We start from the raw sequence: 11770 nt of genomic DNA, 5'->3' as shown, positions 1-11770 counted from the left end.
CTTTTATGATTATCAGTATTATACATTTATTTAAAAAACACTTTGGGGGGAATACTTTCAAATTTACAGACAGTTACAAACATAACACAAACCAAACAGAAAACTCCAGCATACCCCTATCCTACCAGATACTCAGATCTACCGATTTTAACATTTTGTCACATTTTCTGTACCGATGTATCATCTATCTATCTAATCAATCTGCTTTCTGAATGCTTGAAAATAGGTTATATATGTAATGCTCCTTGAACACTGAAAACTGACATGCAAAGTTCTTACTAACGAGTTTATACCTTTATGTAACCACCTTACATGCAGTTATCAAGTTTAAGAAATTTGGCATTGTTACAAAACTTACATTCTATATTCCAATTTTTTTTATATGTTCCAATAATGTCCCTCTGAGTGTTTTCTCGTCCCTTACTTGGTCCTGTCCATGATCCCATATTGCATTTAATTATCATTATCATTGTCTCTTTGTTCTTTCATATCAGTATTATTTTAAAATATTTTATTATTAAAAATTAAATATGCTGAATGGTAAACAAATAAAACACAACTTGTAAAGCACAAAAAGGAATTCAGAAGCAAATAAAAATGCACAAGTAATTGGACCACCCAGAGATAACTACCATTGATATTTTGGTAGCTTTCCTTTAGATCTTTCTTTTTGAAATTGAGCAATATTCTTCCAAGATATTACTTGGATTCATTCTTTCATTTATTCTAAAAATATTTAATGAGGCCCTGCATGATACCAGACATTGTTCTAAGCGCTCTTATGTATGGAGGGAACCAAACAGACAAAATTCCTCTCCTGGGAGACAAACGTAAGCAAAATAAGTAAAATCCATGGCGTGTTCGATGGTGGTGAGTGCTAGAGAGAAAATAAGGCAGGAGAGGGGCAAAGACTGTTGGGGTGAGGGGGAGTTGCAGTTTTACATAGGGTGGCCGGGGAAGGCGTAACCGAGAAGGGAGCGTTTGGATGGACAGCAGCGAGGACGCCTTAGGTGTGTCTGGAGGAGGAGGGGACAGCAAGTGCAAAGGCCCCGAGGCGCCTGAGTTATGTGAGGAATGTCGAGCCAGCCAGCGTGCCTGGTGCAGAGACTGCAGGGAGATGAGGTCCGGGCAGAAGTAACCTACTGAAATGGCTTTGGTTTTTACTGTGGATATGATGAAAGAGAAGGCCTAGGAGCGTTTTGAACAGAGGAGAGAAATGGACTGATTTGCTTTTACTAGAATTGCTCTGACTGCTGTGCTGATAACAAGCCACTGGGGGCAGGAGCAAGGGAAGCAGTGGGGAGGCCGGAGAGCATCTGTTGTGCTGATCCCAGTGAGGGATGATGGCGGCTGGGGCCAGTGAGGTAGCATCTGAGGTGGTGAGAAGTGGTTGGATTTGATGGCAGGAGTGTCAGGGTGTGCCAATGAACTGGATACGGGGTGCAGAAGAAAGAGGGGGCCAGGGCGACACCAGTGCTCTTGGCCTGAACATTTGGAGGGAAGGGGCTGCCTTTAGTTGAGTTGGGAAAGCCCAGTAGCGTCGGGGATTGTTGCTGTTGTTATTTCTGTCGTTGGGGAGGAGCTGGAGGTAGGGGAAGGAATCAGGAGCCCAATTTTAGATCTGTTCAATTTGAGGTACCTATCAGACTTCCAGGTGTCTTAGATGTCAGACATGTGAATCTGGAGCTTGAGAAGGAGCATTTTTAAGTCAATGTTATTAGAGTTACTGAGTGTGGGAGCATAATTTTCTGAGCATCTTCTGTACCAAGACCTTATTATGATAACGGGTGTAAACAAATATCCATGAGCCGTGCACATCAGAGGATAACGAGAACCCCAGACCATGACATGTCCAATGAACTGTTTAATTGGAAAGGAGTCTATCGGTGGTGGAGGCCACCCTCCTGACTCCCCAGCTATGATGGGAAATTATGGAGTGTCACTCATCATCAACGCTGCCACAACCCAGTGGTAGGATGAAATCATGTAAATGCAAATTATGTTCTAATTAAAGAGGAACGAAGCCAGAAACGAAAACATTAAGCTGAGCATGGCCTTCAGAGTCTTTTGTTGTCTTTGAAAGTCCAGCAGGCTCTGAGGGTATGCTTTGAAATTATCTTCTTATGCTGTTGACGGGGCAGGAGGTTAATGAAGAGATGCTGCGGGGACAACATGATGTCATTTCAGATGGGTGGGTGCTCAGGGGATGTGAGATGATGGGAGTCTGCCCTCTGCACAAAGGGAAGGGCAGGCTTCCTGCCATCTACTCTTTTCCCCCCAACTGTTTATTATCAGCTTTCAGGGGCCCCACACTAGGGTGTGACAGCCAAGGAGGAAGGAACAGGGGAGGCAGAGCTAAGACTGTTTACCTTGGCTGAAATCACATCCATGTTTTAATTTAATTTAAAAATAGTTCTAAAATTCACATAGTTCTCAAAGAAAATAAAATTGCATGTGTGCATGGATACATATAGCAACAAGTAAAACTCTGATTTTCCACCTTTAAGCCCCTCCCAGCCCTCCCCCCCCCCCCCCACTCCCAGCCACATAACCACTGTCCCTGTTCCCCGGGTGTCCTTTTGGAGTGTCCGTTTGCTTACACAAGTGAATATTCATGGGCACTCTCCTTTTCCTCCATTTTTATGTGGAAGCTAACCTTCTATGTTCTGCGCTTTGCTTTTTTCATTTAATATAGCATGAAGTCCTTTCTATACCAGTGCACTGAAAGCGTCCTTGTCCTTTTTGATAGCTGCTTAGTACTCCTTGGATGTACCATATTTCATTTAATCAATCTCTCATTCATGGACATTTCATTTATTTTCAATATTTTACTACCACAAACAAGTGCTGTTTATTGGCATGTCTGCTTCCACTGCTGGATTCTGAGCTCCAGGCCTTCTAAATTTCCAGTGTTAAAAACGCACAATGCAGGCTGCTGTAGATAGCAGGTGCTCAGATGCTGTGTGGGGGGTGGGTGCCTGCGGGGCAGGTCCACGCCGACATGGGGATGCCTACTGGGATGCTTCAAGGGCCTCCTGCATGGACTCTCAGACCCCAGTGGCTCAGGTTCAAATCCTGGCTCTGCCACTTACTCGTGTGTGATACTGGGCAAGTCTCTTGGTCTCTATGTTCCATTTCTTTATCCATAAAATAGAGATACTAACATTTATCCCTGCTCACAGGGCTGTTGAAATGATTGTGCAGAGCTTAGAGTAGTGCCTGGCCTGTAGTGCGTGCCCTGTAAGTGCTGTGTGTGTGTGTGTGTAATTGGCCCTTAGGACAGACAGCAGAGTGGGTGGGGGTGGAGCGGGGTGGGTGGGGCTGGGTGGGTGTGGGTGCAGGGCATCTGCTCTGGCCTCTGCCTCGAGTCTGGGCAGTGTCTCCCAGAAGGGACAGGAGGGCACTCTCCTTATGGCCTCCCTGGCACAGCATTTGGGGTCCCTGCCTTCAGGTAGAAATTACTGAAATGCGCCAACTCATTTATGGAGCCTTCGTTATCACAGATACTCACAACTGTCTGATTGCATTTGGAATACTGGGCAGGGAAAGTTTTTTTCTCTCCCCCTTATTTCATGATAGAAACACTAAAACACAGCAAGCACGCTTTCTAGACAACGGGCCCCCTGTGTGGGCCTCGCCGCATCACACTCTGCTTTCTTAGGTTACATTTGCATCGCTTGTCTCCTGGGAATGAGCACAGCAATCCCAGATGCGTCTGGCTGGAGAGCAGTAAAGGGCAGCCACAGCCTGTGAATTCCATTGCTTTCCGGGCTGAAAGGAAAACCATGGCGTGCTGACAGCAGAGTGGGTTTTCCGCACAGCGATTTCATCAGAAGGGAAGAGAGACAGGTCCTGGCGCGGGATGGGAGGCAGGGGTGACAGAGACCAGTTCCACCAACTTCATGATTTTGCTGAGGGTGAGGCTGATGATGAGGCAGGAAAAAAAAAAAAGACATACAATGTGCAGACCTCATTCCTGAGAGAGCTGTGGTGTTACCGTGCCTGGAACGGCCTGATTGGCGTGGGCCCACCCGTGTCTCTGACCACTGAGCCACCTGTGACCCCTAGTCCAGGGATCCAGGAATGCAGAAGCTTAGTTCTAATCCTCTGTAACTCGGCCTGTGCTGTTAGTTTGGCCTGGAATGCTTTTTGCCTCCTTTGCCAGCTAACTTCTGCATTTCTTTTGAGGCTTGGTTCAGGCACCACTTCTTCTGGGAATCCCTCCCTGAACTGCCCCCCCTCCCCCAACATGCCCCTCCTCTGTGCTCCACGAATGCCCCATACACGGCCCTATAAATTGAATTAAAACATTTTGTAGAAGTAATTATATATATACCTGTCTGGTTTTCTAAAGGTCCTACAGTTTCCTGATTCTAAGATACTGAGGGCTCATAATATCATGACATGCAGTCTCAGAGTCTTGAGGTCTAGCATTCTTGTGGACCCTCAGGGAGAGGCTTGAACCCATCTTCAAAGGAAAGATAGATGTGAGCTGAGCCTAGTCAATGACAGTCACTTAATACAACTTCTGATGGGATGAATGAAGGCAGTTACCCTGGCTGCCTTGGAGGAAAGGGGCTGGACCAAAAAGCCATGAGAGATGCACAGACCACTGGTGCTTGAATTCCATTATTTAATATAATTCAATCTGTCCTGTTCTTTTAGAAATAATATATGGCATATGATAAAAAACTTGTGGGGGAGGTGCAATGCTGGGTCAGTGGCAGAATTCTTGCCTGCCATGCCAGAGACCTGGGTCCAAATCCCGGTGCCTGCCATGCAAAAACAAAGAAACAGACAAACAAAAAACTTGTGAAATATATGAAAAAGCAGGAGAATGTAAACCATAGAAAAGAGAAACATCAGTCAATAGAAACAGACCAACAGATAACCCAGGTGTTGGAATTATCAGACAAGCACTTCAAAATAGCTATAATAAATATGTTAAAGAAACTACTAGAAAAGATAGATATAATGAGTAAAGAGATGGGGGACTTTCAGAGAAAGTATAGATACTGTAACAGAGAACCAAATGAAAATCCTAAAATTGAAAGATATAGTATCTGACAAAAATTTCACGGGATGGAATCACAGATTGGATACACAATAGAAGCAAAGGTCAGTGAAGATGAAGATATGTTAATAAAAAATCTATCCAAACAGAAACACAAAGAGAAAAAAAGATAGAAAAAAATAAGCAGAGATTCTGATATAAGGGACAGAATCAAGTTTTCTAAAATACATGCAATTGTGGTTCCAGTAAGAGAGGAGAGAGAATGGGCCAGAAAAATCTTTTGCAGAAATGCTGACTGAAAATTTTCTAAAGTTGGTAAAAACAACAACCCACAAATCCAAGATGCTCAGTAAATACTAAGTAAGATAAATAGTCAGAAAATCACACTCAGACATGTCAGTGTCAAATGGCTAGAAATCAAAGCTAAAGAAAAAGATCTTGCAAGCAACCAGAGGAAGGTGATGCACAATTAAAATGTATGTGCACGATTAAAATGATCCAAATGACCTGACTCATCCTAAGATGAAAAAAAGGTCAGTACACAGTAGAACAAATTTTAAAGTACTGGGAAAAAAACCATCAACATAGAATTCTAAGTCCATCAAAAATACCCTCCACATCACTTGTCAAATCCCAACCAAAATCAACTCCTGCCAATCCTAAAGAACACCTAGGGCGATATACATGATTCTACAAAGGTTCCATGCACTAGGGTAACTTTCCAGAAACCTACAACCTCCAGATGGGGCCTGGGACCAAGTAAGTCCTGAAATGCAGAGGGGCCAGCCTTTGCAGAACATCAGCTTGTTCTGTTCCCACAACAGAATGATGAGAGAACCACAGAGCCCATCAGCCAGCGACTTTTGGAGATGAGGAAGGAAAACACCTCCCAGGGAACTTCACGAAGCAAGAGGCCTGGAGAGAAAGCCAGCAGATGCCACCATGTTCACCATGTGCCCTTCCAGCTGAGAGAGAAATGCTGAACGTCATCAGCCTTCTTGAACCAAGGTATGTTTCCCTGGATGCCTTAGATCGGACATTTTCATAGACTTGCTTTTGGGCATTTCCATGGCCTTAGAACTGTAAACTAGCAACTTATTAAACTCCCCTTTATAAAAGCCATTCCATTTCTGGTATTTTGCTACTGGCAGCTAGCAAACTAGAACAGTGCTGAATCATTTTACTGATATTTCTTTTAGTCTCCAGTACCTTAGAGCAGCTAGAAGTAAAAGCCTAAAATTATGGAATTTTAACACATACCAAACTCTGAAATCTGTTCTACAACTAATTGTTACGATGCACTTTGAAATTTATTGTTTTTTGTATATATGTTATTTTTCACCAAAAAGAAAAAAAGGAAAGGAGAAGTATAACAGAGAAGATAGGATTTAACAAATGAGTATGACTGCTTAATAATTATATTGATATTTCTGCTGGTCTCCAGTGTCTTGGAGCAGCTAGAAGAAAAAATGAAAAATCATGAAAGTGTAACCCATACCAAACTTTAAAATCTGTTCTATAACTACTTGCTAGAATGCACTTGAAAATTTATTGCTTTTTTGTATATATGTTATGTTTCACAATTAAAAAAAAATTATGAAATACCCTTCAATAATGCAGGTAAAACAAGGGAACTTTTGCATTGTAAAACGCATGCATACAACTAAGAGAGTTAATTGACAGCAGGTCTGCACTACCCAAAATGCTAAAGGAAATTCTTCAGGTTGAAGGGAAAGGATATTTGATGGGAACTCTGATCTTCAGAATAAGAATGAAGAATATTAGAAATAGTAAGTGTGTGAGTAAATAAAAAGATTATTTTCTTCTTAATTTAAATAATTATGACCATTTAAAGTCAAATTATAATATTGTCATGTGGGATTTGTAAAATATGTAATTATAATGCACGTGAAAACTATCAGATAAAGGATGAGGGATGGGTGTATTAGTTTCTATTGCTGCGTAACAATTACCGTAAATGTAGTGGCTTAAATAACACAGATTTGTTATCGCAGTTATGTGGGTCAGAGTCCAGCATGAACCAGCTGTATCCTGTGCTTAGGGTCTCACAGGACTGAATGCAAGGCTCTTATTTAGAGGGTCTGAGAAAGACTCTCTTCCAAGCTTGTTTAGTTTGTTGGTGAATTCAGTTCCTTCTGGCTGTAGGACTGAATTCTGTTTCCTTGTTGGCTGTCACGCAAGGCTCTTGTCTGTCCCTAAGCCCACCATAGTCCTTGGCACGTGGTCCCTCCACCCTAAAGACCACCGTGGTCCTTGGCATGTGGCGCCTCGATCCTAAAGACCACCGTGGTCCTTGGCACGTGGTCCCCCCACCCTAAAGACCATTGTGGTCCTTGGCATGTGATCCCTCCACCCTAAAGACCACCGTAGTCCTTGGCACGTGGTCCCCCCACCCTAAAGACCACCAGAGTCCTTGGCACGTGGTCCCCCCACCCTAAAGACCACCAGAGTCCTTGGCACATGGTCCCCCCACCCTAAAGACCACCGTAGTCCTTGGCACGTGGTCCCCCCACCCTAAAGACCACCAGAGTCCTTGGCACGTGGTCCCCCCACCCTAAAGACCACCAGAGTCCTTGGCACGTGGTCCCCCCACCCTAAAGACCACCAGAGTCCTTGACACATGGTCCCTCCACCCTAAAGACCACCGTAGTCCTTGACACATGGTCCCTCCACCCTAAAGACCACCAGAGTCTCTGGCACATGGTCCCCCCACCCTAAAGACCACCAGAGTCCTTGGCACGTGGTCCCCCCACCCTAAAGACCACCAGAGTCCTTGGCACGTGGTCCCCCCACCCTAAAGACCACCAGAGTCCTTGGCACGTGGTCCCCCCCACCCTAAAGACCACGTAGTCCTTGACACATGGTCCCTCCACCCTAAAGACCATCGTGGTCCTTGACACATGGTCCCTCCACCCTAAAGACCATCGTGGTCCTTGACACATGGTCCCTCCACCCTAAAGACCACCAGAGTCTCTGGCACGTGGTCCCCCCACCCTAAAGACCATGTAGTCCTTGGCACGTGGTCCCTCCACCCTAAAGACCACCGTAGTCCTTGGCACGTGGTCCCCCCACCCTAGAGCCAGCTGAGTAGTTTGAATCCCCCTCATACTTGAAACCTCTGCTTCTCTACTGCCACCAGCTAGAAAAAACTCTCTGCTTACTGATTGGGTCAAACCCACCCTGGCAGGCTCTGTGTTAAAGTGAAGTGACTTAGCACTTTAATCCTCCCAGTGGCACCTGCATTGGTGTTTGATTGAATATTCAGTGGATGGAGATCTCGGGAGGCCACCTTTCAAATTTTGCCTTCCACAGTGGAGAAACAAACCGCATTGTTGCAAAGTTCCACATTGTGCATGAAATGGTACTATATTAACTCTAATTAGACTGTGAAAAATTAAGCACGTATATTACAATTTCCAGAGGAACCACTAAAAAATTGTGCAAAGAGAAACAGTAAAAAATCCTAAAAGAAATTCTAAAAAGCATTCAATTAATTTTAAAAAAGGCAATAAAGGAGGAGCAGAGGATCAATAAATAGAGGAAACAAGAGGACAAATGGTAAAATGCTATTTAGCAATAAAAGGAATGAACCGTTTGTGTGTGCAGCATTGTGGACACCCCAGATTCATCCTGAATAAGCCTCAGGAAAGAGTGCATACTGGATGACTCCTCCATTTATGTGTAGGACTAATGTATTAAAAACTAATCTATGGTGGAAAAATCAAGTTGTTGCTTTCATGGGGCGGGCAGGGATTTAGAGGGAAGGGGTATAAGGGAGTTTTATGGTGTGATGGTAAGTTTCTGAATCTCAAAATAGGTTTGGGTTGCACATGCGTATACATATGTCAGGTGTCATTAAATGGCACATTTAAGGTTTGCGCATTTCATTGTGTTAAAATTTTACCTCAAAAGTAATAAACACTGCCAATACGTATTGATAGCTATAAATAAACGTATAGTAATGACCACGTGCTGAAGTATTTAGATTGACTTAACTGATGCCTGCAATTTACTTGCATACAAAAAGGTAATTGATGGATACATAGAGAGATGGATCCATGACATGTCTGTAATAAAACAATCATAATGAATTGAGAAATAAAACATTTTCAGATAAATACAAGCTGAGGGAATTTGTTGCCAATAGACTTGTAATACAAAAAAAATGCTAAAGGAACTTGTTCACGTGAAAGGGAAATTATTCCAGATGGAAATTTGTATCTATAGGAAGGAAAGAAGAGCACTCAAAATGGCAAATGGCAAATATGATTTTTCTTTCTTTTTTATATTCTTTAATGACAATCAACTGCTTAAAGCAAAAACTATAATAATGTATTGTGGCATCTGAAATATATGTAGAAGGAAAATATGTAATAGTACAGAAGGCAGGAGGGTTTGTGTGCCAGTTTGAAAGGATTATGTACCCTAGAAAAGCCACGTTTTAATCCTGATCCAGGAGGCAGCCTTTTCTTTTAATCCCTATTCAGCACTATAGATTGGAAACTTGATTAGATTAACTCCACGGAGATGTGGCACGCTCAACTGTGGGTATTAACCTTTGATTAGAGGGAGCTATGACTCCTTCCATTCCAGGTGGGTCTTGATTAGTTTACTGGAATCCTTTAAAAGAGGAAGCATTTTGGAAAAAGCTTTAGAGCTATGAGAGCAGCCAGAGTCCAGGCAGCCAGAGAGCTCTGGAGAGCTTCTTGAAACCGGAAGCCTGGAGAGGAAGCCAGCAGATGTCGCCATGTCCGCCATGCGCCATTCCAGTTGAGAGAGAAACCCTGAACTTCATTGACCTTCTTGAACCAAAGTATCTTTCCCTGGTGGCCTTAGATTGGACATCTTTATAGCCTTGCTTTAATTTGGACATTTTCGTGGCCTTAGAACTGCAAACTAGCAACTTAATAAATTCCCCTTCTCAAAAGCCATTCTGTTTCTGGTATATCACTTTCCAGCAGCTAACAAACTAGAACAATATATAAAGGGAATTATACTGTTGTAAGTTCTTCTTCATTGTACAGGAAATGGTATAACATTAATTCAAGGAAGACTGTGAGAATGGTACATATTATAATCATGAGAGCAATCACAAAGCAAAGCCAAAAAAAGTCAATAGAGGATATGGGATGTAGTACTTAACATTGCTTGATTAATCCAAATAAAAGGAGGAAAAGTGCTTGCTTCGGCAGCACATATACTAAAATTGGAATGGTACAGAGAAAATTAGCATGGTCTCTGCACACAGATGACATGCAAATTCGTGAAGTGTTCCATATGAAAAAAAAAGGGAGGAAAAAAGAATGAACAAAAGAACAGAGGAGACAAGTAGAAAACAAGATGATAGACTTAAACCCAATTATATCAAGAATTATTTTAAATGCAAAAGTACTAAACACTCTGTTTACAACACAAGTGTGTCAGACTGAATAAGAATGCAAGAGTCAACCCAATGCTCTTTAAAAGATACAACATTTGAAGTATAAGGAAGGAAGGAAGTAAAGGTTAAAGTAAAAGGAAGAAAAAATATATACCATGAAAACACTAAGCATAAGACTACTGGTGTCTGATGTGGCTATATTAAAAGCACATAAGGAGCATTATCAGAGATAAAAAGGTCCATTTCCTATTGAAGGGGCTGCATTTTGATTTAAATATCTCTATAAAGGATTCTGAATTTCAGATAGTTTGGTGAACTGTTTGCTTAAAACACCCCTTTTGGTTGAGGCCTTTATTTTTTCTTTCTTTCTTTCTTCCTTCCATTCCTCATCTATCTCCTCCCTCTTTAACACTCATTTTGCCAAAGGACTTTTTCCGTTTTTACTTTCTGAAAAATTTCTCTATAAAAACAATAACACCAATTTAAAGAACCGCCTACTAAAAACAAGTCTGCCTTCTTCTTATCTTGTCTCTCTTGGTCCCGGCTCACTTGCATCTGCAGCTTTTTAGCTGAAGGTACAGCATGGCCAACATTTTGTGTTATGGTTGTCACTTCCAAGAGTAAATTTTTGTAATGTGTGTAATTATGGCAAGTTTCCTCAACCACAGCGATACTGACATTTTGCACCAGGTATTCTTTGCTGGGGGGGGGGGTGCTTTCCTGTGCACCGCAGGGTCTGAGCCACGTCCTTGACCTCTCCCCACTGGACGCCAGCAGCCCCCCCACCCCCGTTCTCCCTCCAGGCTGTCACCCTTGAGATCAGAGACAAGACTAGGATACTTGCTTTCAGCACTGCTATTCAGTATTGTACTAGGAGAGCATTTAGGTAAAAACAAGGCATTAAAGGTATCTAAATTGGAAAGGAAGAAATGAAACTCTTAAATATCTCTATTTGCAGAGGCCACGACCTTATATATAGAAAATCCAAAGGAATCTATAAGAAAACTGTTACAGCTAATAAATGAGCTCAGTAAATAGTCAGGGTTCAAGATGAACACACAAAATCAATTGTTTCTACACACTAGCAATGAAGAGGAAATTAAGAAGATTTCATTTATGATAGCATCTGAAGTGATAAACGATCTAGGAATAAATTTAACAAAGGATGTGAAAGACTTGTGTACTGAAAACTACAAAATGTTGCTGAAAGACACTAAAGAAGACCAAAATAAATGGCAAGACATCCCATGTTCATGGACTTAATATTGATAAGATGTTGATATTCCACAGAACTATCTACAGATACAAAATAAACCCTATCAAAATTCTGGCAGCTTTTTTTTTTCCAGAAATGG

At 42.3% G+C, this 11770-nt stretch overlaps 1 non-coding gene across 1 annotated transcript; it reads left to right on the top strand.

Annotated features, from left to right (window-relative positions):
* Positions 1–10211: 10211 nt before the first annotated feature.
* On the top strand, positions 10212–10318 carry LOC143658132 (U6 spliceosomal RNA). The gene has a single exon (XR_013163152.1). It is a non-coding gene; the product is annotated as a U6 spliceosomal RNA (small nuclear RNA).
* Positions 10319–11770: the final 1452 nt, after the last annotated feature.

The sequence above is a fragment of the Tamandua tetradactyla genome, chromosome 15 (assembly GCF_023851605.1).
Source record: "Tamandua tetradactyla isolate mTamTet1 chromosome 15, mTamTet1.pri, whole genome shotgun sequence".
Taxonomy (NCBI): domain Eukaryota; kingdom Metazoa; phylum Chordata; class Mammalia; order Pilosa; family Myrmecophagidae; genus Tamandua; species Tamandua tetradactyla.
The sequence above is the reverse complement of the archived record's forward strand: the minus strand, read 5'-3'. Positions and strand labels throughout refer to the sequence as shown.